Source organism: Saimiri boliviensis, chromosome 2, assembly GCF_048565385.1.
Source record: "Saimiri boliviensis isolate mSaiBol1 chromosome 2, mSaiBol1.pri, whole genome shotgun sequence".
Classification (NCBI taxonomy): domain Eukaryota; kingdom Metazoa; phylum Chordata; class Mammalia; order Primates; family Cebidae; genus Saimiri; species Saimiri boliviensis.
This window is the reverse complement of record NC_133450.1, coordinates 102,307,132-102,330,176: the sequence shown is the minus strand read 5'-3', so window position 1 is coordinate 102,330,176 and position 23,045 is coordinate 102,307,132. Positions and strand designations below refer to the sequence as shown.

Here is a 23,045-nt window from a genome sequence, read left to right as displayed (position 1 = left end):
AAATATATAAATGAGACTGATTTTATTTAAAAATACATTAATTTTGTTGGCAAACAAAAAGTAAGATGTATAACAACAATCTTCACTTCCATTAAATAAAATCAAAGACAAAAGATTAAAGAATGTTTCATAAAATAGTTGAGTAACGTGAATATGTGAAATTATTTTAATAGTAAATTTAATGTGAAACATTGTGTAACTGCATCTAATTAGCAAAAAAAGAGGCTAGTTTGTTCTATACTTTATTATAAATGTTTTGTTACAGTTTGTGAGTATTACTGACTTCATTAATTTGGTAAATAGATTCTAAGGTCATATTCATGATCTTCACCTTTTGATATTTACACCCTAATTTTCTCCCTCCAAGTGCAGTCTGGAAGTCTGTAAATAACAGTGCTGTAAATAAGCATGTTAGTGAAATAACAAACCCTTTCCCAGTCAAGCATCAGATGAGACCTTAACCCAGGCCAAAACCTTGATTTTAGCCTTGTAAATGACTCAGCTAAGCAGTGCCTAGACCCCTAACCCATAGAAATTGTGAAGTGATAACTGTGCATTAATTACATCATGCAGTTTATGATGATATTGTTACTTAGCAATAGATAACTAATGCAGCCAATTTTATGTAATCGTAACTTGATTACAACCATAGAACTGAATATTCTTATGTATTCTTATTAGATAATAAAATACACACATGGTATAAATAAATTACATAGGAAATGAATAAAATTAGTTTATATGCTATAAAACTCAAGAATATATGTTGTAAACAAATACTTGTAACCGATCCAAAAGTATACTTAAAAATGATTAATTATGAAATGTATCATATGATAATAGAGGTTTCTGAGACACAATTCTATAGGTAATCTCCTAAAGAGAAGTTCTATTTGGTCAATAATGTTAAATAAACATATATTAAATATGTATTTAATATATGTTTATAAATGCAGTTGCTATTGAATTACTTTGTTTAACTTGGGTATGTATAACATAGTAAAGTCTCAATTATTGTATGAGTTTCTCCAACTATAATGACATAGAATAGTTTTCTCATTTCAAGGCTTTAATTTACATTATAAGTATTATAAAAATGTTAGTTATATACCAAAGGAAAGAAATAGCATAATAAATGCTATGAAAAAATTACTAGCTTCAACAATTGTCAAGTCATGTCAATCTTTCTTGTTGTATACCTCCATCTATTTCCTCAGATTTCATATAACTATACCTGTAAATATCTCAATAAGTAGCTCTAAATCCTAAAAAAAAAAAAGATTTCAATACATTTTGCTTAGCTACCAAAATTAATAATTTCATTAAATATACTTCTGTTTTTCAATTTTCCAGTTGTGTCACAATTTTTTTTTTTTTTTTTTTACAGTTTGTTCACTTGGATCATGACCCATGTATTCAGAGTAAGTCTATTAGTATAATTTCTCTCATCTCTCTCTGTTTTTTTTTTTTTTTTTTTTTTGGAAAATATTGATAGAAGAAACCAGCTTTTTGCTCTGGTCAATTATTCACAATTTAGGTTCTGTTTATTGCATTTCTCCAGGTGGTATTTAGTAGGTTTCTCTGCTTCTATAAATTGATATCTATAGAAAATATAGATCCGTCTGCAAGATTACTTCATGGTTGATGTCTGATGCATATGATGTCTGGTAGAATCTATGTATTTCTTAAATAAGATAAAAAATATATATTTTTTTGAAAACTTTTTAACTTTTGTGGGTAGAAAGAAAATTTTTTACATTTTTAAAAAAATTCTAAGAAAAATTATAACTGCTACCTTTTCAGAATTTTAATTTCAGGATAGCAGCATGAGAAAAACAATAATTTATATTTATACAAACAAATTTGAGTTTTTAGATTCAAGCAAATTATAACCTATAAAACTCTTTACAAGTGAATGCAAATTACGTAGTATTTGTTTCAAAATACTGATATTATAAATGAATCTACAGAATTTTACGAAGACTCACAAATGAAATTAGAGTTTCATTCAAACTTGATTTTCAATGCTAATTTTCATTAGCAGAATTCCAAAGGAGTAAACAAGTGTGCATAAATGTGAATGGCCCTTCATGTTTTATTTATTATTAGTTTTGATATCTCAAACTAGGAACATGGAAGGAAATAAATGCAATATTGTTATAGAGTTTCTGAAATACTGGGCCAGTGGTACAATCTTTTCAAAAATATGTATTTTGTTTAAAAGTATTACCTGAGCTTACTAAGTGGATTAATGCATGAAATGGAGCACACTGGATTTGCTAGAAGCATTCACTGTTGTTCAGTTTGAAAAGGGAAATTCATAAAAATTTCCCTCTTCAGCATGCTTCTGTGAGCCTGCTTTAAGTAAAAAATAAACATCTACTGAGAATTCTGAAACAGACTTTCAGAGAAATAAAAAGTTTTCATTGAAAGGGGAAAGCAATATTTGTTCTGTATTTGTATCTAAGAATATATTGAAAAGTTTGGGGGTTTTATTGTGATTACACTTTTCACAGCATATTATCCACAACTATGCATTCCTTTCATTTTCTCTCTAAGAATTTTAAAGATTTAAAAGAGCATTGCATTTTTCTCTAAAGACAGAACTTTAAAAAACATCTAATAAATGTTGTTGTCACTTAGATACCTGCACAGGTCTCCCACATAAACCCCATAGAGATGACAAAGACCTGGACAGGTAGATTAATAGACAATTGATCTCTTAATAAATGTATTCTACAATAATCCTTATTTGAGTTTTGCTATGAAATTACTTTTAATGAGTCATTTTGTGACCTTTCTACTTAAAATAGTGACCCTACCACCATTCCACTTTGCATCAGAATTTCATGTTCTTTTAACTCTGTTCTTTTTCTCTTGAGCACTTATCATAGAAGCTACAATATAATTTATTTATTTAAAATATTTAACCTTCCTCTCTTTCTACTAAAATATAAGCTCCTTGTGAGCAAGAATTCTTAATTTTATTACTTTTTAGTTTGTATTTTCCCAGCACTGAGAATGCCTGTTCATAGTAGCATTTCGTAAACGTAATTGAATGAACAAGTCTCACAGATAAATGCTGGAACAAGTCATAGCAACTGAAGTTCTTACTATCTATTTTGTGATTCTCAGGCTATGGGTGACAGCTTTGAATGTAATTGATGCTACCAGAGAACAGAATTCACATTTTATTAAAGTGACTTGGACATTAATAATCAATATATAAATAATACTGGAATACAGTTAGTAGTTTATATCATGTTAAAGTTATTGTTATATTGCACATCTGAAATTAAAATAATAGCTAGTGAATTAATTGCCCTAATGAAATTTTTGATTCTTTTTAAGCTACGTTTGCACAATGAAATAAAATAATTCTTACCATTATTTACCATATTTTCAAAGTGATAAAATTAGAACACACTTTACACATTCTTTATATTAAAAATTTAAACCAAAGAAAACTTTGAAGGATACTACAATAAGCACCCATCTACTTTTCAACTAGATTGAAATATTATTAAATTTTGCCATCTTTGCTTTATCAGCCATTTCTGCAAGATTTAGAGTATTTTACTGAAAAAGTATATGTAGAAAATGGCATCTGGGTATTAGATTGCTTACTGCTATGACCAATTTCATGTATCAATATTGATGCAAAAATGCTCTATAAAATTTTAGCACACTGATTGAACAGTGTACTAAAACAAGCAACAAAAATGTGGCCACAGGTGGAATTTATTGAAAGATTGCAAGGGTGGTTCGCCAACAGGTAAATAAAACATTAAATAAGAATAATAAAATATACAATAAAAATAAGAGTAGCAATCAACTAGAATAGGCAAACAAAATTAACAAACACAAAAATTGAAATCTTGAAAATACTAATGTTGACAAGCTTTTACTAACACTGACAGTAACAGAAATTATCACTATTAGAAATGAAAGAGGTGACATTACTACACATCCTACAGGTGTTAAAAAATAATAAAAATATTTAAGATCTGTTTGTTTCATCATATATAAACTTTTCATTGGTTTAAGATCTTCAAAAAGCTTGATGAAATTGTGTAAACAAAGTATCAAAATTATTGTAGCATGCTTATGTAACTTACTAAATAATAGCAACTATATCCTTATAATTATGTTTTTAAACATACTTACCACAGGAATATTATACTTAGAAAAATAGATATTGATTTTCTGATAAAAGTAGGACATTTAAGAAATGTTAGTAAAATCAAATTTTAAATATTTGCAAAATATTAAAGGAACCTATAATATCCAGTATTACAGTGACTCTTGTTATATTGCTGCAATAGAATAAATGTTCTATTGATGACTATATATTAATGCTTTTCTGGAGGAAAAATAAATAATAAGTGTAAAAATTTCATTGTATATATCCTTCCACCAAGGGATTCTACTTGCAAAACTATTCTTAAGGAAGCAACAAAAAACAAGTACAAAGATAGATGTCTGAACATGTATAATAAGCATAGTTCCTACCAAAGGTAATTATTTAGTACGTGTCTATATTTTTAATGAAATTACATAAAAGTGAAATACATTAAAATCATCAAAACTGATACAGCATTATATTTATCATGTGTGATTAGGGAGAAATCGGGTTACACATAGGCAGTATGCTTAATCTGAGAGACCCTCATAACTACCAATTTACAAAATTTCAGAGGTACCATTCGCGTACAATACAACATGATTAGTGATCTAGTGTGCCTCTCCTATGGTACAGAGTTAAGGGCAGGAGCTCATGTTCAGGATTCTTGGGTTCATTTATATTCTATTATTCATCTCCACATCTGAGTTGTGTAAACTTAGACAAGTTATTTCTACTTTGTGGGATGAATGTGGAGACCAAATGAGCAAATACACATCCAATTGTGCTTAACACTCAAAAGAGTTAACTATTATTTTTATTCTTCATGTAAGCCTGACACAAATTCTGTTTTGTTCTCATTTATATTATTGCGTATAATCGATTCTTAATAATATTTGGATGACTTTTAATTAAAACTCAATCCAAGTGCTCACATATATTTGTAAAGGAAATTCTGAAAGACATGTCAAAATTTTAACACTAGTTATCACTATTACATATAATTTTATTTTGTTCTGTATATTTGTATTTTATGAGGATTTTTATTTGATAATACATAAAAGAGTGTACAATAAAACAATGAAATTCCACTAAAACCTCTATTGTGTATACTTTTCCTTTGACCCCAAAATTTATTTCTAAATGTATACTGCAAAGATAAAGTGGACCCTTACCAGAGTGTTTTGCCTGGAGCCTACCCACTGCCCTGCCAGAGTGCTTACCCACACCACAGTATCTGCAGCCTTGCTGCTGTTGCACTGGAGACCTTTCATCCATGGCCACCCTAGCAACCTGCAGGAGCCCTTTTGTCCATGAACCCTCAGCCACCATGCCAGAGCACTTTTGCCTGTGGCCTGACCACTTCCCGGCTGAGGCACATTTGCCTGCAGTGACCCAACTCCAACCTGCTGGAGTGCTTTTACCAGAGCCGCTACCGTAGCTCTCTCACTGGCCACTCCTGCCATCCCACTGGAGTGCTTTTGCTGACAGAGACCCATCAGAAAGATTTTACTCAAGGCCATCCAACAGCCCCAGCAGAGTGCTTTTGCTGAAAACCTAACGGAGCACTGTTGCCAGCAAACTGGGAGCACCTCATTCTCCCATTCCCCAGTGCAACCAATGCTTGACCTCAAGGGGGCCAGAGAATAAGGCTGTGGTCCCGGTCCCAGTCCCAGCACCCCAGGGTTAAATAATTCTGACTCGCAGTGCTGAGCCTAAGGCATCAGGGTATTCAGAAACAAAGACAATCAACTAAATCCAACTTATATCACAAACTCTTAACAGCATTATAAATTGTAACAGCTGAAAGCCCCATCCAAAGGATAGCAACTTCAGATGTTAAAGGAATATCAATCCACACAGATGAGAAAGAACCAGCTCAAGAATTCTGTCAACGCTAAAAGCCAGAGTGCCCTCCTACCTCCAAATGAGTCCAGTGGCTCTCCAGCAATGATTCTTAGCCAGACTGAAATTAATTAGCCAGATCAATTTTTTTTTTTTTTTTTTTTTTTTTTTTTTTTTTTTTTTTTTTTTTTTTTTTTTTAGATAGAGTCTTGTTCTGATGCCCTGACTGAAGTGCAGTGGCATGATCTTAGCTCACTGCAACTTCTGCCTCCTGGGTTTAAGTGATTCTCCTGCCTCAGCCTCCCAAGTAGCTGGGATTACAGATGCCCAACACCACACCTGGCTAATTTTTGTATTTTTAGTAGAGATGGGGTTTCACCATGTTGGCCAGGCTGGTCTTGAACTCCTAACCTCGTGATCTGCCCGCCTTGGCCTCCCAAAGTGCTGGGATTACAGGCGTGAGCCACCATGCCTGGCCAGGAGTTAAAATTATTTTCAAAAATGATGGCAATGCAAATAATTTGTGTCCATAGTAGCAAAAAAGCATGTTTTCTCATAAAGAATATAAATAATTTTAGTCAAATTCTCAAATGAAGTCTTACTGGCTCACTCATTAATTAATGAATTGAAAAAAAGTATTGACAAGTGTAATTTTATATTTGAGGGTCATAATTTTACATTTTACATTTTTAATTGCACAAATGGGACTAGGCTCACCATCAGTTCTATTCCTGTGTATTGTTATAGATGTTAGAACTTAGAAAACTCATTCACATTAAATCATTGTTTTTCTCTGTTTTAACTGCTTTAGAGTTGCCAAATATCATATAGTAATCTATTAACCAATTATCATATTCATAAATAATAAAGTCCATTTATTAAATTGTCATTAGTGGTTGACTGTCAAACAATATTGATTCTCCAATACTGCTAAAGTCAGTGATTAAGAAACTACTAGACTGGCAAAGTGTTTGTCACTCAGTCCTTTAGTCATTTCAGAGATTTTCCACCTATGAGAAAAATATAGACTTACTCTTTGTTTTGCCTTGCCTTGATTTCTATGGCATATTATTCCAGGAAATGGTATTGATAGGATTAATTTCCTTCTTCTAATAAAGAAAAATTGTTCACACATTGAGTTGTTGGCATGTGTCCAAGCTTCTTACAATCTTACATTCAATAGATAAGAACCAGAGAAAAATAATTAATATATTTATAATTAATAATACATTATAGTAATGTAACATTAAATAATGATATAATATTCTGCAAGTCAAGGGAAGACTATATAATTATTATTGGATTAAACACATAAGAAATAATGGTTAAAGACCTTCCAGACTCTGATAACTGAGACTCAATAAGGTTAGGGGTAACTCTTTCACAGAGCATGTCTAAATTCCGAGAACTGTTTTCAGAAACTATATAAAGATTTTATCAGGAATGCTAATTTCTTCTAAGAATAATACTGGGAAAAATATTTTGGTCTATTCAAGTTTGGGACTATTTTTCTTTTTACTTTCAGACACTTCTTGACAATTGTACTATGATTTTGAAAGATGTTAACATTAGGAAAAGCAGAGTCCAGGGATATGAGAGAAATCTCTGTGCTACTTTTGCAATTCTCCATAAGTCTAAAATTAGTTCAAATTTGAAAGTTTTAAATGAAGTTTTTGTGTACTTCCAAGTTTATACACAGTAACTACTACACGCAAATCAAAGAAACAGTGAGAAGTAAATGAATGCATAATTTCCATACAATTTCTCACACATAGTGAGTGCACAATAAATGTAAATAAATATATTACTAAAGTTGAGTATGTGTAATTGTTACACAGTTTATTTTTGGTTTAATTTTAAGTCTTTCTTTGGTTATTTTATATTTTGACTTTTAGTATAGAAAATGTTTTAGAATTTATTAATTTGAGAGCAAATGTTTTATCGTAACACATCTCATGATTGAACAAAATTCTGCCTATTAAAACATTCCTAGAATGGCCATAGATATATCAAATATACCTAAAGCATAGATATTTTTAGTACTGATTCTTTTTTTAAAAATAAAGAAACAACTTTATTTCAGTATAACTATGCTTACAGAAATACACTTATATTGGTTAATAGAATGCAATTTAAGTTTAACTTATCCTACACAATTTGGACCAAAAACTTGGTACATGACTTAAGATTTTAACTAAGTGTTTGCAATCTGGTTTATCCTTATCTATTACAAATTATAAAAGATCTTCCATCAAACGCTGTTAAAGAAGGCAGCAAGAACTTTGAGAAATTTACCTTTGGTTTGCCTCAGAAAAATAACACATATTCTACTGCATACATTTATAAAATTGCTGCACCAAAACATTGTTGTAATGTTTCAATTCCAGTTTAAAAAGTTCAATAACTAATGGATGTGGAAGGGACTGGGAGGGAACCTGTGTACACATGTGAAACTGTAAAAACGATCTGATTTAGTTAATATTGCATATAGACTGTACATTTACATGAACCAAGAACCAGATAGTTTCTTCAATCCAAATTAATACTATCAGTTCACTTCATCTATTGAGGTCAATCAGGAAATTGTGAACACTAGCTGTAAGTTTTTCTGACTTATGCAAAAATTAAGTTTCTTCCCAGCTTTTCAGTCCAGAAGTGACAGTATACTACAGGCAAGGTAATTCCTTTCATTGTCAACATTCATAGGGTGACATACAATTAGTTCTACTTGGGTTTCAATTTGTATCAGCTCTCACATGCCAAACAGTTCATGGCCACCTGACTTTAGAAGTGATTATAAAAAATAAAACGGCTCTTCTTAAGGACTAGAGCAAAACATCCAGCCATAGTTGTAAGCCTTATAAAAAAAAAGTGCAGCCCCTTGTGAATTACACAATAAAAAAATTAGCCCCCATATAAGAAGACCTCTGAAGAAAAGAGAAAAAAAAATAACTTAAAATATCTTGAAAATCAGTGTGAATATGGGTTCAAAAGATAGTTAAGAGATTCATTTTCATAAGAATACCTAAGATTACACTTACAATGTGTTCTAGTATTTGAAGTGTATCCCTAGTTACTAAACATTAATTTACAAATAGCATATTCAGTCTTTGTTCTTTTATCAAAAGAGAAAATTCTAGATTAAATTCTATTCAATGTAGGGGAGGGGGCAAGAAAGTAAAAAAGATTCAAACAGTTCCATGCAAATATCACATTTTTCAAATGGAAGAACTTCTAACTGGACCAGAAGTTAATACCGCTAATGTACTTTTCATTGAAACAATTTTTAATAAGTACAAATACGTGACATTAAGGTTCAGAACCTATTGTGGGCCTGACAGTCAAGTCCTTTTCTAATTTATTCAATGAAGGTATTATGAGGACAATTAAAACAAGTACTTAACATCCAAAGTTTTAAACACAAACTTTCCTAAAAACAGAGTCATTCATAACAAGACATGCTCCTAGTGATACTTTGCAGTCAATCCTAAAACATGTTTTGATTTATAGCTCATGGTATTTAGTGAGGAACCATCTTGATAATATTTATAGCATTTTTACATAATTATATCTTTTAATCAAAACAAATTTGAAGAAGTGATTTTAATAGAACCTGATATTCCTTGAAAGTGATGAGTTACTAACGTGTAGAAATGAATAAAAGTTTTTTTTCATGATGACTGCTTCTATAAGGAAATGACTTGTAGTTAATGAATGTTTACTATAGTAAACTGAATTTAATCTAGATGATGTCTCAGTATTGCTTTCTCATAATTAATTTTACTCAAAACAATTAGTCCTTTCCATTCCTTGTCTCAGTTCTGTAGTCTCCAGACACTTCATTTATTCCATGACTTAGCACTTTTTGCTTGTTTAGATGTTCTGTAAAAGCTGTTCTGTTATTCACCATGCACATCTCCCTTATTTGCCAAGCATGCTTTCAGTATGTCATATTCTAGCTGAATTTTTTCCCTTTATGAATGCCTTTTACGTTCTGCAAGTCTGCTTTGTTTCACAAAACAAATTTTATAGTCTCAATTCTTTTATTTCTTATATTCATCATTCAAATTATTCTGATGCAAAATTTAACCTATTCCTTTTTAACTCATGATTGTTATTTGATTTGTATATGAATAGATAAATGTCCTTTTTTTCTAAATATTCATAAATTCCCTGTGGGGGTATTATGGGCTGAGATTTTTATGCATTATTTTTTTCTTTATTTTAAAAAATATATTAGATGGTTTTATGGAGATTCATAAATTTATTTTTCATTTTGCTGATGTTTGATGTTATCTTTTTTAATTATTAGGAATTAGATATATTAGTATATTATGTAGCAGGTTCAGTGCTAAGTAATCTATATGTATTATTTTAATATATTAAAATAACTCCATAAAAATGTATGTCATTAAACTCACCCTTCAATTGATGAAACTGAGGAACAGATATTCTAAGTAAATTTCCCAGGCTGGTTTTGTAGCTAACAAATGAAAGACTTTAAATTAAGATTCTCTAACCACAAATCTTGTATTCTGTAAATACAGATTCATGCATTTTACTATATTATTAATGGACAGCAGGTTCATTTTGTTCAAGGACTGATGATGCTTTTCTTCAGTACACTTAAAAGAGATTTTTTAATTTTGGATAATGGATGTGCCAAAGGCTATTAATGTCCAATCTGAAGCCTTCAAGGCCAGTGTTTTAGATCTGTGAACTGGGGAAAAGTATGAAGTTATAATAAACTAAACACCCCTTAGAGGTTTGAATATGTGGATTCGAACATATGCATCACACCTATGTGTAACCTCTGCCCGTTTGGTCCTCCAATCTACCATTGTTTGATATCTAAACCTAAGTGGCTTGGGAGGAGGGTATAATGTGAAAAGTTAGAATTATCCCAATATCTTTATTTTCCTGACCATCACATAGCCACCTAATAGATGCTTCCATAGAATGTGATAAGAGATCGGGACGTTGTCAGTTTTGTCCATAGTGTGTTGTTAGTGTCCTCCTTCCAGTCCAGAGACTCACATGTACTACGGGTGGTATGGCTCTTTCTCAATCCTGCTTCAAGTGTGCATTTGTAGAATTATAACAGATATCTTTATTTGAAAAAAGAACTTCCCCAGTTTATCTGTTAGTCATTTAACCTTTTTGACCCTTTTAGAGCTATTTTAATGAGAAATAGGCAATCACGGACAGAAAAACAGTTAACAGCTTCTGGAAGCCCTAGCTTGTGTTCACTGATGCAAATATAGTATTTGGACATCAAAAAACCTCTGAAGCCAGCATTTTCTCAACCAGATATTAATTCAAAAAATGTTTACTTTTCCTTCAGGTTTTTGGACCCTTTGCTTTCAGATAAAATATATTCAATTACTGTATACAAACACATACATATCTAAAACATTAAGAGATATACAAAATATATTATTCTGATAGTTTGAGAAAGGTCATATACATACACTTTCTAAAATAATTTAATAGAAAAATTGCATCAACTTTAAAAACATAATTTGATGAAAGTAGCATGTTTCTTTTATATTTATCAAAATTGTTAAAGAAATGACTTAATTTAACTTGAAAATTTATTCACAGATACAATCACCTATCTGTCTTAATAATGTTTGGGATTCAAAATCCTATGCCCATTAACTGCATATTCTCATCATTCTCAAAAGTATATTATGTATTTAAAATTATACACACCCCCATGAGTGTATGCATGTATATATGTATATATATAAATCAACCTTGTTTTCAGATTTCAGATATGGTTTTTGTTTTCCTAGAGCCAGCATTTCCTTCTACTATGCCTCAGCTCGTTTTTTATTCTGCTTTAAAATGTCTTCAGAGATTTTTCATTAAAAAAAAAAAATCTCTGCTCTGCTTTTTACAGAGAGTTTCCTGGGCTTTGTGATTGTTGCGATTCCAGTCATCAGTCCAGGTTTCTTTCTCAAAATTTCCTTTGCCTGATACCCTCATGCTTAGCTACTTTCTGCTACTTCACCACCACCAGTCATTTTCTAATCCTCAGTGTTTCCCTTCATCCCAGGCTCCTCGTTCTTGCCACTGCTATTCCAAGCTAGCTTCATCCTCTGCTTTCATGCCCCTATTGATACTTCTTTTCATAAAATACTTTCCTGTTTTCTTTTGTCTATTTTATTTTTGTAGATTCAATTAAAGTCTGTCTTTTGCATAAAGCCTTGCCAAAGAACACAAATGCTGATTTTCTTCCAGATTCCTAAACTCCTTATAGTCAATAAAAAAGGATAAAGTACTTACCTAATTATTTATCCTTCTATACTGTTTATGCTGAAATTTCAAAAGTTTAGTTGTTCAAACTACAATTTTTCTTCTACAACAGTTTTTCACAATGGTAGGAGAGTTGCATTATGAGAACTCTTACTAGAAAGAGTTATTAAAAAAAAATATTCAACCGCACTAGTGGACTCCATCTTGATTTGATTCACTGTACTAATTTGACTTAGCAGCCCCAAAGTATACAGAAAGAGAGAAAACTCCTTGAATTACTTCATAGATCAGCAATAAGCCAAAACAGTACTCCCAGGAAGCCAACCAATCCTTAGTTGTCAAAGACAGACTTGACTCACAGAACAATCACTTTTTTCTGATAAAATATTTTGGGCTTTCCCTTAATAAGACCTCCCTATGCCTGTTTTGAGTTATTGGCCTTCACAGAGAGTGCTCTTCCTTATTATGTATATAAGTTGATAAGATATACTTTTAAAAAAGTAAAATTACTATTCTACTACAGATATAAAATTAATGTATGTCAAATATTGTATACAAACTTGTTGAAGGAACCAGTTTTCATTCAAATAAAAATTTAGCATATAAAATATATGCTTGCACACCTTGGAGATGTTACATTCCAGACCACCATGATAAAGTGAATATAGTAATAAGGTGATTGTTTCCTTCACAAAACCCATTTTTCTTTGGTTTTCCAATGCATACAAAAGTTATGTTTACAATATATTGTAGTCTAAGTGTGCAATAGCATTATATCTAAAAATATGTACATAACTAAACTAAAAAAAATGCTTTCTTGCTAAAAAACTCGTGATCATCGGAGCCTTCAGAGAGTTGTGATCTTTTTGCTGAAGAAGGATCTTGCCTCTCTGTTGATGGCTGCTAACTACTAACTATGTTGGTGGTTGCTGAAGGTTGGGTGGCTGTGGCAAATTTTTAAAATATGACTTCAGTGAAGTTTCTGCCCCAACAATTGACTCTTTATTCATGAAAAATTTCTCTGTAGCATACGATGTTCTTCAATAACATTTCACCCACAGTACAACTTCTTTCAAAATTAGAGTCAGTCCTCTCAAATCCAGCCCCTGCCTTATAAACAAAATTGATTAAATATTCTAAACCTTTTGTTGTCATTCCAACAACACTGACAGCAACTTCACCAGCTTGTGAATGTTTTTGAAATGACAACAACAATTTGGAATATTGAATAACTAGATTGTGCCTCAAGAAACCACTTTCATTCCTCCTCCGTAAGAAAAAAAATCCTCATCAATTAAAAATGTATCATCAGATTGTAGCAAATTATTCACATCTTTAGGCTCCACTTCTAATTCTATTCCCTTGCTCTTTCTACCACATCTGCAGTTGTTTCCTCCACTGAAGTTTTAAATTCCTAAAAAGTCATCCATGAGATTTGGAATCAGTGTCATCCAAACTGTTGTTAATGTTGACATTTTGATCTTGTCCTGTAAATCATGAATGTTCTTAATTGCATCTAGAATAATATATCCTTTCCAGAAAGTTTTTAATGTACTTTTCCCAGATTTATTAAAAGTATCACTGTTTATTGCAGCAATAGCTGTATTAAGTGTATTTCATAGATAATAAGACTTGAAAGTCAAAATTACTCCTTGATCCATTGGCTGAAGAGTGGATATTTTGTTAGCAAGCATGAACACAACATTAATCTCTTTGTACATCTCCTTTAGAGTTCTTAGGCAACCAGGTGCATTGTCAATGAGCAGTAATACTTTGAAAGAAATCTATTTTTCTGAGCAATGGGTCTCAACCGTAGGCACAAAATACTCAATAAACCATATCATAAACTAATGTACTGTCATTCAGTCTTTGTTGTTTAATTTATAGAGCACAGGAAGAGTAAATTTAGCATAATTCTTACGGCTTCTATGCTTTTCAGAATGGTAAACAAGCATTCATTACAACTTTAAGTTACCAGCTGCATTTTCCCCTAAAAAAAATAGTCAGCCAGCCCTTTGAAGTTGTGAAGCCAGGCACTGATTTCTCTTCTACTTTGGAAGTCCTAGATGGCATATTTGTTTTTAATAGAAAGCTGTTTCATCTACATCGAAAATCTGTTGTTTCGTGTAGACACCTTCATTAATGACCTCAACTAGATCTTCTGGATCACTTGCTTCTACATCAGCACTTGCTGCTTTGTCTTGGAACTTTTTATGGTATGGAGATGGCTTCTTTCCTTAAACCTCTTCTGCAGTTTCCCCACCTCTCTCAGTGTTCATAGAATTGAAGAGAAGTAAGTCCCTGTTCTATATTAGGCTTTCAAGAATATTGTTGCTGATTTGATTTTTTATCGAGACCACTAAACTTTCTCCATATCAGCAGTAAGGGTGTTTGCTTTCTCATCATTTGTGCATTCACCGGAGTAGTATTTTTAATCTCCTTCAAGAATTTTAACTTTGTATTAAAAAATTGGCTGTTTGGTGCAAGAGGCCTGGCTTTTAGCTGCTCAGCTCTTGACATACCTTCCTCATTAAGCTTAATCATTTCTAGCTATAGATTTTACATGAGAGACATGAGACTCTTCCTTTCACTTGAACGCTTAGAAGTCACTGTAGGACTATTAATTTGTCTATTTCAATATCACTGTGTCTCAGAGAATATGGAGATCTCAGAGAGACAGAGAGACAGAGAAAGGCAGAGAGAGGAACTGCTGGTTGGTGGAGCAGTCAGAACGCTTACACAACACGTGTCAATTAAGTTTGACATCTTATGAGTGCAGCCCACAGAGCTCCAAAACAATTACAATAATAACATCGAAGATCACTGATCATAGATCATCATAACAAATATAAAAATAATGAAAAGTTTGAAGTATTTTGAGAATTACTAAAATGTAATAGAGATATGAAGTGAACATGGGCTGTTGGAAAAATGGTGCCACTAGACTTGTTCAACACCGGTTACCTGAAATTCTCAAATTGTATAAAATACATCAGTGAAGCACAGTAAAATGAGGTATGCCTGTATTTTATATATATATATATATATATATATATATATATATATATATATATTATCTAATGGAAATTATATACTTGTATTAATATGGACAAGAAGCATTTGCATTCCTATCAATTTTCTACAACAAACTAAGTTGTTTTTAATCACTCAGGGATGTAAAATAGCCTTGTCAAAACAATGAATGATATACATTCTTTTTATTCCACTTTTATTTTAGACTCGGGAGTACATGTGAAGGTTTGTGACACACAGGTAAACACAAGTCATGGAGTTTGATTGTACATATTATTTCATCACCCAGGGATTAAGCCCATTAGCAAATAGTTATCTTTTCTGCTGCTCTCCCCTCTCCTAACATTCACCCTCATGTAGAACCCATTGTCTGTCATTTACTTCTTTGTGTTTATAAGTGCTTATCAATTAGGTCCCACTTGTGTTAGTTTGCTAAGAATAATAGCCTCCAGTTTGATCCATGTTCCTAGGAGAGATGTGATCTCATTTTATTTTATAACTACACTATATTCCATGTTATATATGGACCACATTTTCTTTATGAAATCTGTCATTGATGGGTATTTAGGTTGATTTCATGTCTTTGCTATTGTGAATGGTGCTTCAGTGAACATTCACATTCATTTGTCTTTGTGGTAGAATGATTTATATTCCTCTGGGTATATACTCAGTAGTGGATTCATGGGTTGAAGGGTAATTCTGCTTTTAGCTCTTTGAAGAATCTCCATACTATTTTTAACAATGGTTAAACAAATTTACACTCCTACCAACAGTGCATATGGGTTCCCTTTTCTCTACAACCTTGCCAGCATCTGCTATTTTTTGACTTTTTACTAATAGCCATTCTGACTAGTATCTCGTTGTGTTTTGGAGTTATATTTTTCTAATGATCAGTGATATTGAGCTTTTTTGTTCATGTGATTTTTGGCCACATGTATGTTGTCTTTTGAGAAGTGTCTATGTCCTTTGCCCACTTTTAATGGTTTTTTTCCTGATAAAATTGTTTAAGTTTCTTATTGATGATGGATATTAGACCTCCATCAGATGCATGGTTTGCAAAAATGTTCTCCCATTATCTAGGTTGTCTGGTTTTTCTGTTGATAGTTTATTTTGCTGTGCAGGAGCTCGTGAGTTTAATTAGATTCCACTTGTCAATTTTTGCTTTTGTCATTATTGCTTTTGGTGTCTTCATCATGAAATCTTTGCCTGTTCCTATATCCAGAATAGTATTCCTTAGGTTGTTTTTCAGGATTTTTATAGATTTAGGTTTTACATTTAAGTCTTTAATCTATTTTGAGTTAATTTTTATGTATGGTTTAAGGAAAGTGTCCAGCTTCAATCTTCTGCATATGTCTAGATGGTTATCCCAGCATAATTTATTGAATAGAGAGTCTTTTCTCCATGGCTTGTTTTTGTCAGCTCGATGGTCTCACATGTGCAACCTTATTTCTGGTCTCTCTATTCTGTTCCATTGGTCTTTGTACTTGGTTTTGTACCATGTTGTTTTTGATTACTTTAGCTTTGTAGTGTAGTTTGAAGTTAGGTAAGGTTATACTTCCCATTTTGTTCTTTTTGCTTAGGATTGCTTTGGTTATTTGGGCTCTTTATTGGTCCAATATGAATTTTAAAATATTTTTTTCCAGTTCTGTGAAAAATGTCATTAATAGTTTGATAGGCATAGCATTGAGTCTGTAAGTTGCTTTGGGCAGTATAGCCATTTTAATGATAATTGATTCTTCCTGTTCATAAGCATAGGATGTTTTCCATTTGTCTGTGTCTTTTCTAATTTATTTGAGCAGTGTTTGGTAATTCTCATTGTAGCAATCTTTCACCTCCCTAGTTAGCTGTATTCCCGGGTATTTTATTCTTTTTGTGGCAATTGCAAATGGGATTGCCTTTCTGATTTGGCTCTTGGTTTGGCTGTTGTTGTGTATAGGAATGCTAGTCATTTTTGTACATTGATTTTGTATCCTGCAATTTTGCTTAAGTTATTTATCAGCTGAAGGAGATTTGGGTCAAGATTATGGTGTTTTCTCTATGTAGAATCCTGTCATCTGCAAACAGAGGAAGTTTTACTTTTTCTCTTCCTATTTGGATGCCCTTTATTTCTTTCTCTCGCCTGATTGCTCTGGCTAGGTTTTTGATACTATGTTGAATTGAAGTTGTGAGAGAGGGCGTTCTTGTCTTGTGCCAGTTTTCAAGTGGAATGCTTCCAGGTTTTGCTCACTCAATATAATGTTGGCTATGGTTTTGTCATGGAAGGCTCTTACTATTTTGAGGTGCAGTCCTTGAATACCTACTGTATTTATGAGCTTTTAACATGAAGCAGTGTTGACATTTATCAAAATTTACATTATTATTGAATCAAATTATTCGTAGAAGTATCTACAATACATGGTCTAACAATCCGTTGTAAGAATAGTCATTGCTTTTGTTTATTTCTTGACAGAGTATATTGAAGTTTTCAGCCTTGTAAATTAGTAGTTTCTGAGATATTGTTTTATTGTTATTAAGCACCTATCAAGTTCTAGAAGTAATACGCATTAGAGTTACAAAGATTTAAACAAAAGAGAGAGAGAAAGAGGCAAATTCCTGCCTCACAAGCAGCTCACAGTCAGAAACAGTAAAATCATGTAAAATAAATTATAAAATAATATGACAAATATGAGATAAAAGTATAAATAAGTATAAAGTGTACTATTCACTTTTGCTTTCAAGAGTGTCAAAAACCTTTGGAAGTTTTTAGATTAATAAAGCATTAAAAAAATAAATTTATTTAAGTTAACAAGTGTGAGTCTACTTAAAATTAAATAAAGAGGACAACTGAAAATTCAGAAACACTGTAAAGAGCAAAACAAATATAAAAGCCCATGCTTTAATACACAGCAATTAACTTAAGATTAATCCATTGGAATTCCCTCAGACTTGATATGGACTTCTTCAATCTTCCTTCTTGAGTGTAAATCTTAACGTGCTATTTAAGGTCTCTAAAGTCTGTACCTGTTACTTTCTTTCTAGTACTACTCTTACTGCAATACATTTTCAAGACTCTTAAAGCATTGGCTTTGTTCACCATCCTCTTTCTGTATTATTGCCATCGCAAACTTACTATTCTTAAATCTGTGTTTGCTGATCTTTGGGGGAAAAATAAATGTAATGTTTATTTTAGAAATGTGGTATAATATGTCTGACATTCCTACATAGTTTTTTGTTTTTTGTTTTTTGTTTTCAGTTTTATGAAGAACAACCTTAAAGATGCTATCTCTTCAGTGCCCAGTACTTCCGTTAGTTTGGCTCCTTTCAACTCAGAGAAAACAGCAACAGAACCCCAAAAACAAAATGAAACAACTGTAAGTTGTGTCTTCTTTTGTTTTGTGTATATTTTATCTACACTTCTGATATTATCTTCTGGTTATGTAACAATGTTCATTTACATTGTCATCATGATTAATTGTTATTTGTCATTTTTTTTTTTCAGTTTCCTATTTGGTCCCTATTTTCTGTAGATTCATTATTAAAACTTAAGATTAAAATTGGAAGAGGCTTATAGGAAAGAATGAGTTTTGTTTGCAAGTGCAAAGACTTGACCTGAGATGTCTTTGATGAAAAACAAAGTGAAGGAAATAGTGTATTGTTGCACATAAGAAAATTAAGGGAAAGATAATGGTTATGAGAACTTCAGATTAAAATGGATTCAGGTCTCGCTTTCTAATTTTTATTTCAATATTTATCTGTATTCTCTTTAACTGTATTTCTTGAAAAAAAATGAGAAGCATTTACTTTTGTATCACTAGGATTGCAATGATCTGTGATAAAATCCTGCTTTTCTCCAAGCTAACATTCAACAAAAACCATGGATGTCTTCTTATATCTCTTGCTTTTACATGCTTTCGTTCTGCTCATCTTTTTCTTCTAGTACTTTGCCAAAGCTGAAACAGTTTCCATGTTCCATGTTTCCCAATGAAAATATGTCACCCTTTAGAATTCAAAATACTTACTGCTATATGACCTCATATCTCTGATTACTTTAAAACAAGCAACACTGTTTGTATGTTGTTTAGCTATTTTCTTACTGCTACTGGAATAATGACATTTTCTTGGGTCTATCCAGGTCCTAAACAGAGAGGAACTATTATCATTACCACTGATGGATCTTTTTGCTGGATGTAGAATTTTCCTTTGACAGATTATTTTTCCCTTTGAAAATTCTAAGAATAGCTTTCCATATTTACCTTAATTGCATCATTGTGATAACCAAGATTTTTAAAGTTTTACCTCTTTTAAATATATCAGATCTCTTTTTGGCTGACTTTAAGATTTGCCTTTTTACTTCAGTTTTCAGTGGTTGATTCTTACGTACCTTGTTATAATTTGGGTGGGGGGCTTATCATGCTTTAAATTTGCTGAGCTCCTTGGACATATGAGTTGATATTCTTGATAAAAATTGATATGAAGACCTTATTTCTTTAAATATTCTTCTACCCCAATTTTTATTTTCTTTAGTTTTCTTCTTTTTCATTATAATCTGTTAGATTTTTTGATATAACCTATTTTTTACAGGATTGGTCTTACATGTGTATGTATGTGAAACACGTGAAAAAGGAAAAAGTAATTATGAAATCTAAATAAGTTTGGAATGATTTAGAATAACTGCACATAAGCTCTCTCTGTGCTTCAATTAAGATAATTTCTATATATATATCATTTCTTCTGCAGTACCTAATATATTGCTAAGCATATTCACTAATTCTTTTATAGACAATAATTTTATTATATAATTTCTAGTTCTTTTTTATATTATTTCATTTCTCTGCTGAGATTCCTATCTCTTAACTTACCATATTCATCTTTTTTTTTTTTCATTAAATCATCAACCTCATTTATAGTTGGCTTCAAATTCCTTGTTGGCTACTTTTGACAAGTGTGTAAACTATTATATGCTATATATTGTCAATGCTATGTTTCTGACAGCCTAGAGTCTATTTATTTATTTATTTTATTTTAAAAGGTATTAACTTCTGTTCTACAAAGGTGTTTAAAATAGTAAATAAGCTGGTTGTCCCCACACTTTGTTTTGAGATTTTGAAGGAAGTTCAAGAATAGTCAATTAATATCTTTATTTTTAAAATATGGATGAGTTTTAATTTATAATAACTTCAGGCTGACTCCTCTTTCAGAGAAATTTTGCATTTCTTTCTCTAGCCTTGCTTTACTGTAAAATAAAACAAATATTTTTTCATGATTGGCCAAGTCATGGTGTCATAGAATCAGAGCGTTTTGTTTATGCTGTTTCCTGTTTATTCTATTTTGCACTAATGACAATTGGTGTGGAACAGTAATGATGTGAAGAACACTGGTTTAGTGCTTACTTTTTCCAATACTCTTTCATATGAGCCTTAAGAAACTAATCAATTTGCAAACCATTATTACTTTTGGAATTGCTCCCAGTTGAGAAAAAAATAACAATTTTCTTATTTCATCTTCTCAAGAGTCACTCTTTCTTTATCATTACCCTCACTTTTGTGATAAAATTAATTTTTTTCTTTCATAGTAACAAAATTTATGGCATCAGTTTATTAAAAGGTGTGAAGAAGTCAGCTACATAACCAGTGCTGACAGCTATAATTCATTTCCTCAGCAATCAATATGCTCTAAAATGAAATCATTTATAAAAGCATCTCAGAAAGCAATTTATAGGAATTAGTTACTACCACATGATTGAGAGGTATTATAAGCTGTTATAATAAGAGAACAATCTATCAAATATAACTGACCCAGAAATGACAAATTAATGGAATGATGATCAAAAGAATAGCAAAAGACATTACAATAGGGGCTATAACTGTATTTCATATTTTCAAGAACCTAAAGAAAGATTGAACGTGTTAAGTTGTATTAGTCCGTTTTCATGCTGCTGATAAAGACATACCTGAGACTGGGCAATTTACAAAAGAAAGAGGTTTAATTGGACTTAGAGTTTCACATGGCAGGGGAAGCCTCACAATGATGACAGAAGGCAAGGAGAAGCAAGTCACCTCTTAAGTGGATGGTAGCAGGCAAAGAGAGAGTCTGGGCAAAGAAACTCCCCCTTATGATACCATCAGATCTCATGAGACTTAATTGCTATCATGAGAGCAACATGGGAAAGACCTGCACCCATGATTAAACTACCTCCCACCAGGTCCCTCTCACAACACGTGGAAATTCAAGATAAGATTTGGATGGGGACACAGCCAGACCATACATAAGTGGAAACATAGAAAAATCAAAAAGACACAAATCAATGTCTAGAAATGAAACTATGTTTAAGATTAAACAATACACTTGATGGAACTAACAGAGGTTGTGTTTTGTAGGAAAAAAGTAATGAATTTAAAGACATAGCAATAGAAAATATCCAAAAGGAAATGCATAGAAAAATGAACAGATTATCATTGAGCTGTGAGACAACTTCGAGCAGCCTAATATGTGTATTATTAAAATAATTGAAGTCTCCACAAGAGCTGTGTATGGTGGTTTTAAAATGTAACCACAATTCATTGATATTCCTTCTTTAATATATGGAGCCTTGTATTAATGATCTTGAATGTGGAGATGGACTTATGACTTGGTTCTGAAGAATAGAATAAAGTGACAATGATGGAGTGTGACTTTGGAAAGTAGGTCATAAAAGGTACCATAGCTTTCTTTTCAGTCCCTCACATTTGAGAAGAAATTAGCCACCACATTGTAAAAATAGGCCTATGTGGTAAAAAACTAACACCTTTTGCCAACAAGAATTGAGGAACTGAGGCATCCTGCCAACAGCCACGTGAGTGAGCTACGTTTTAACACATTCTTTAGTCCAGACAAGCCATTAGATGAGCAGCCCTGTCCAATAAATGACTATAACCGCATCAGACACTCTGGCTCAGAACTATCTAGTAAGCTTCTTCTGAATTCCTGCTCACAGAAACGATGTCGTAATATTTGGTTATTAAAGCTGCTAGTTTTTAGAATAACATGTTATACAGCAATAGATTACTAATACACATTTTTGTGCCTAAAAAATGAGGAGCTGCCAAAAAATAATCCTATCCTGTGAGAATGACTATTAAACTGAACACTGGGAAGAAGCTGGGAACATTTGAGAGGGTTTATAAAAGCTGAGAAAGCCTAGAATAAAATGTTTGTAGACGCACCATGGGCTGTTGGTAGGCTGTAAGTGAGGACTTAAAGGTAAGTGAGAAAAATGTAAAATTGGTGGAGAGTGGATACTTGTTATATAGTGGGAGTTAGAAATACTGTCCCCTCTGATAAAGTTTAAAATAAAAATACACCTAATGAACTGGATTATCTAGCTAAAGGTATTCCCACCCTCTGTGTTGAACATGCTGTCTGGTGGCTTCTCACTGCTTACAATAAAATGTGAGAGGAAAGAGATGAACAATGGAAATGCTCTAAAACATTAATAATTAGAGGTTTTATAGCTTTGAAAATTATCAGACTTTCCAAAAAGCAAACCATGTTAAAAATCAAGCAATGGCTTCCAAGAAATGGTCAAATAAAGTTCACTGTAAGAAAATCATTGTCTACATATGAAACCAAAGGCATGAATGTAAAATCCTTTGTTAAGAGCTCAGAAATATCAATGGGTTTGCCTCAGACCAAAGATCTGTTCAAGAATTTAATTAATCATCTCCTGGATCTTCTCAACCAAATGATAGGTTTTCAAAGAAGTTTAAAAGCAGTGTCCTTGCTGTCAACAGTAGAAGTCTTACGTAGAGAAGTCTCATCTTGATGA

General features: G+C 32.0%; 1 long non-coding RNA gene across 1 annotated transcript in view; it reads left to right on the top strand.

The window, feature by feature from the left end:
* LOC141582710 (uncharacterized) overlaps positions 1 to 19,804 on the top strand; it is an 85,433-nt gene extending 65,629 nt beyond the window's left edge. Inside the window, exons 3-4 of the long non-coding RNA XR_012515604.1 lie at positions 1,388 to 1,421; positions 18,495 to 19,804. This is a non-coding gene — a long non-coding RNA (uncharacterized LOC141582710). The remainder of the gene's footprint in view (positions 1 to 1,387; positions 1,422 to 18,494) is intronic.
* Positions 19,805 to 23,045: the final 3,241 nt, after the last annotated feature.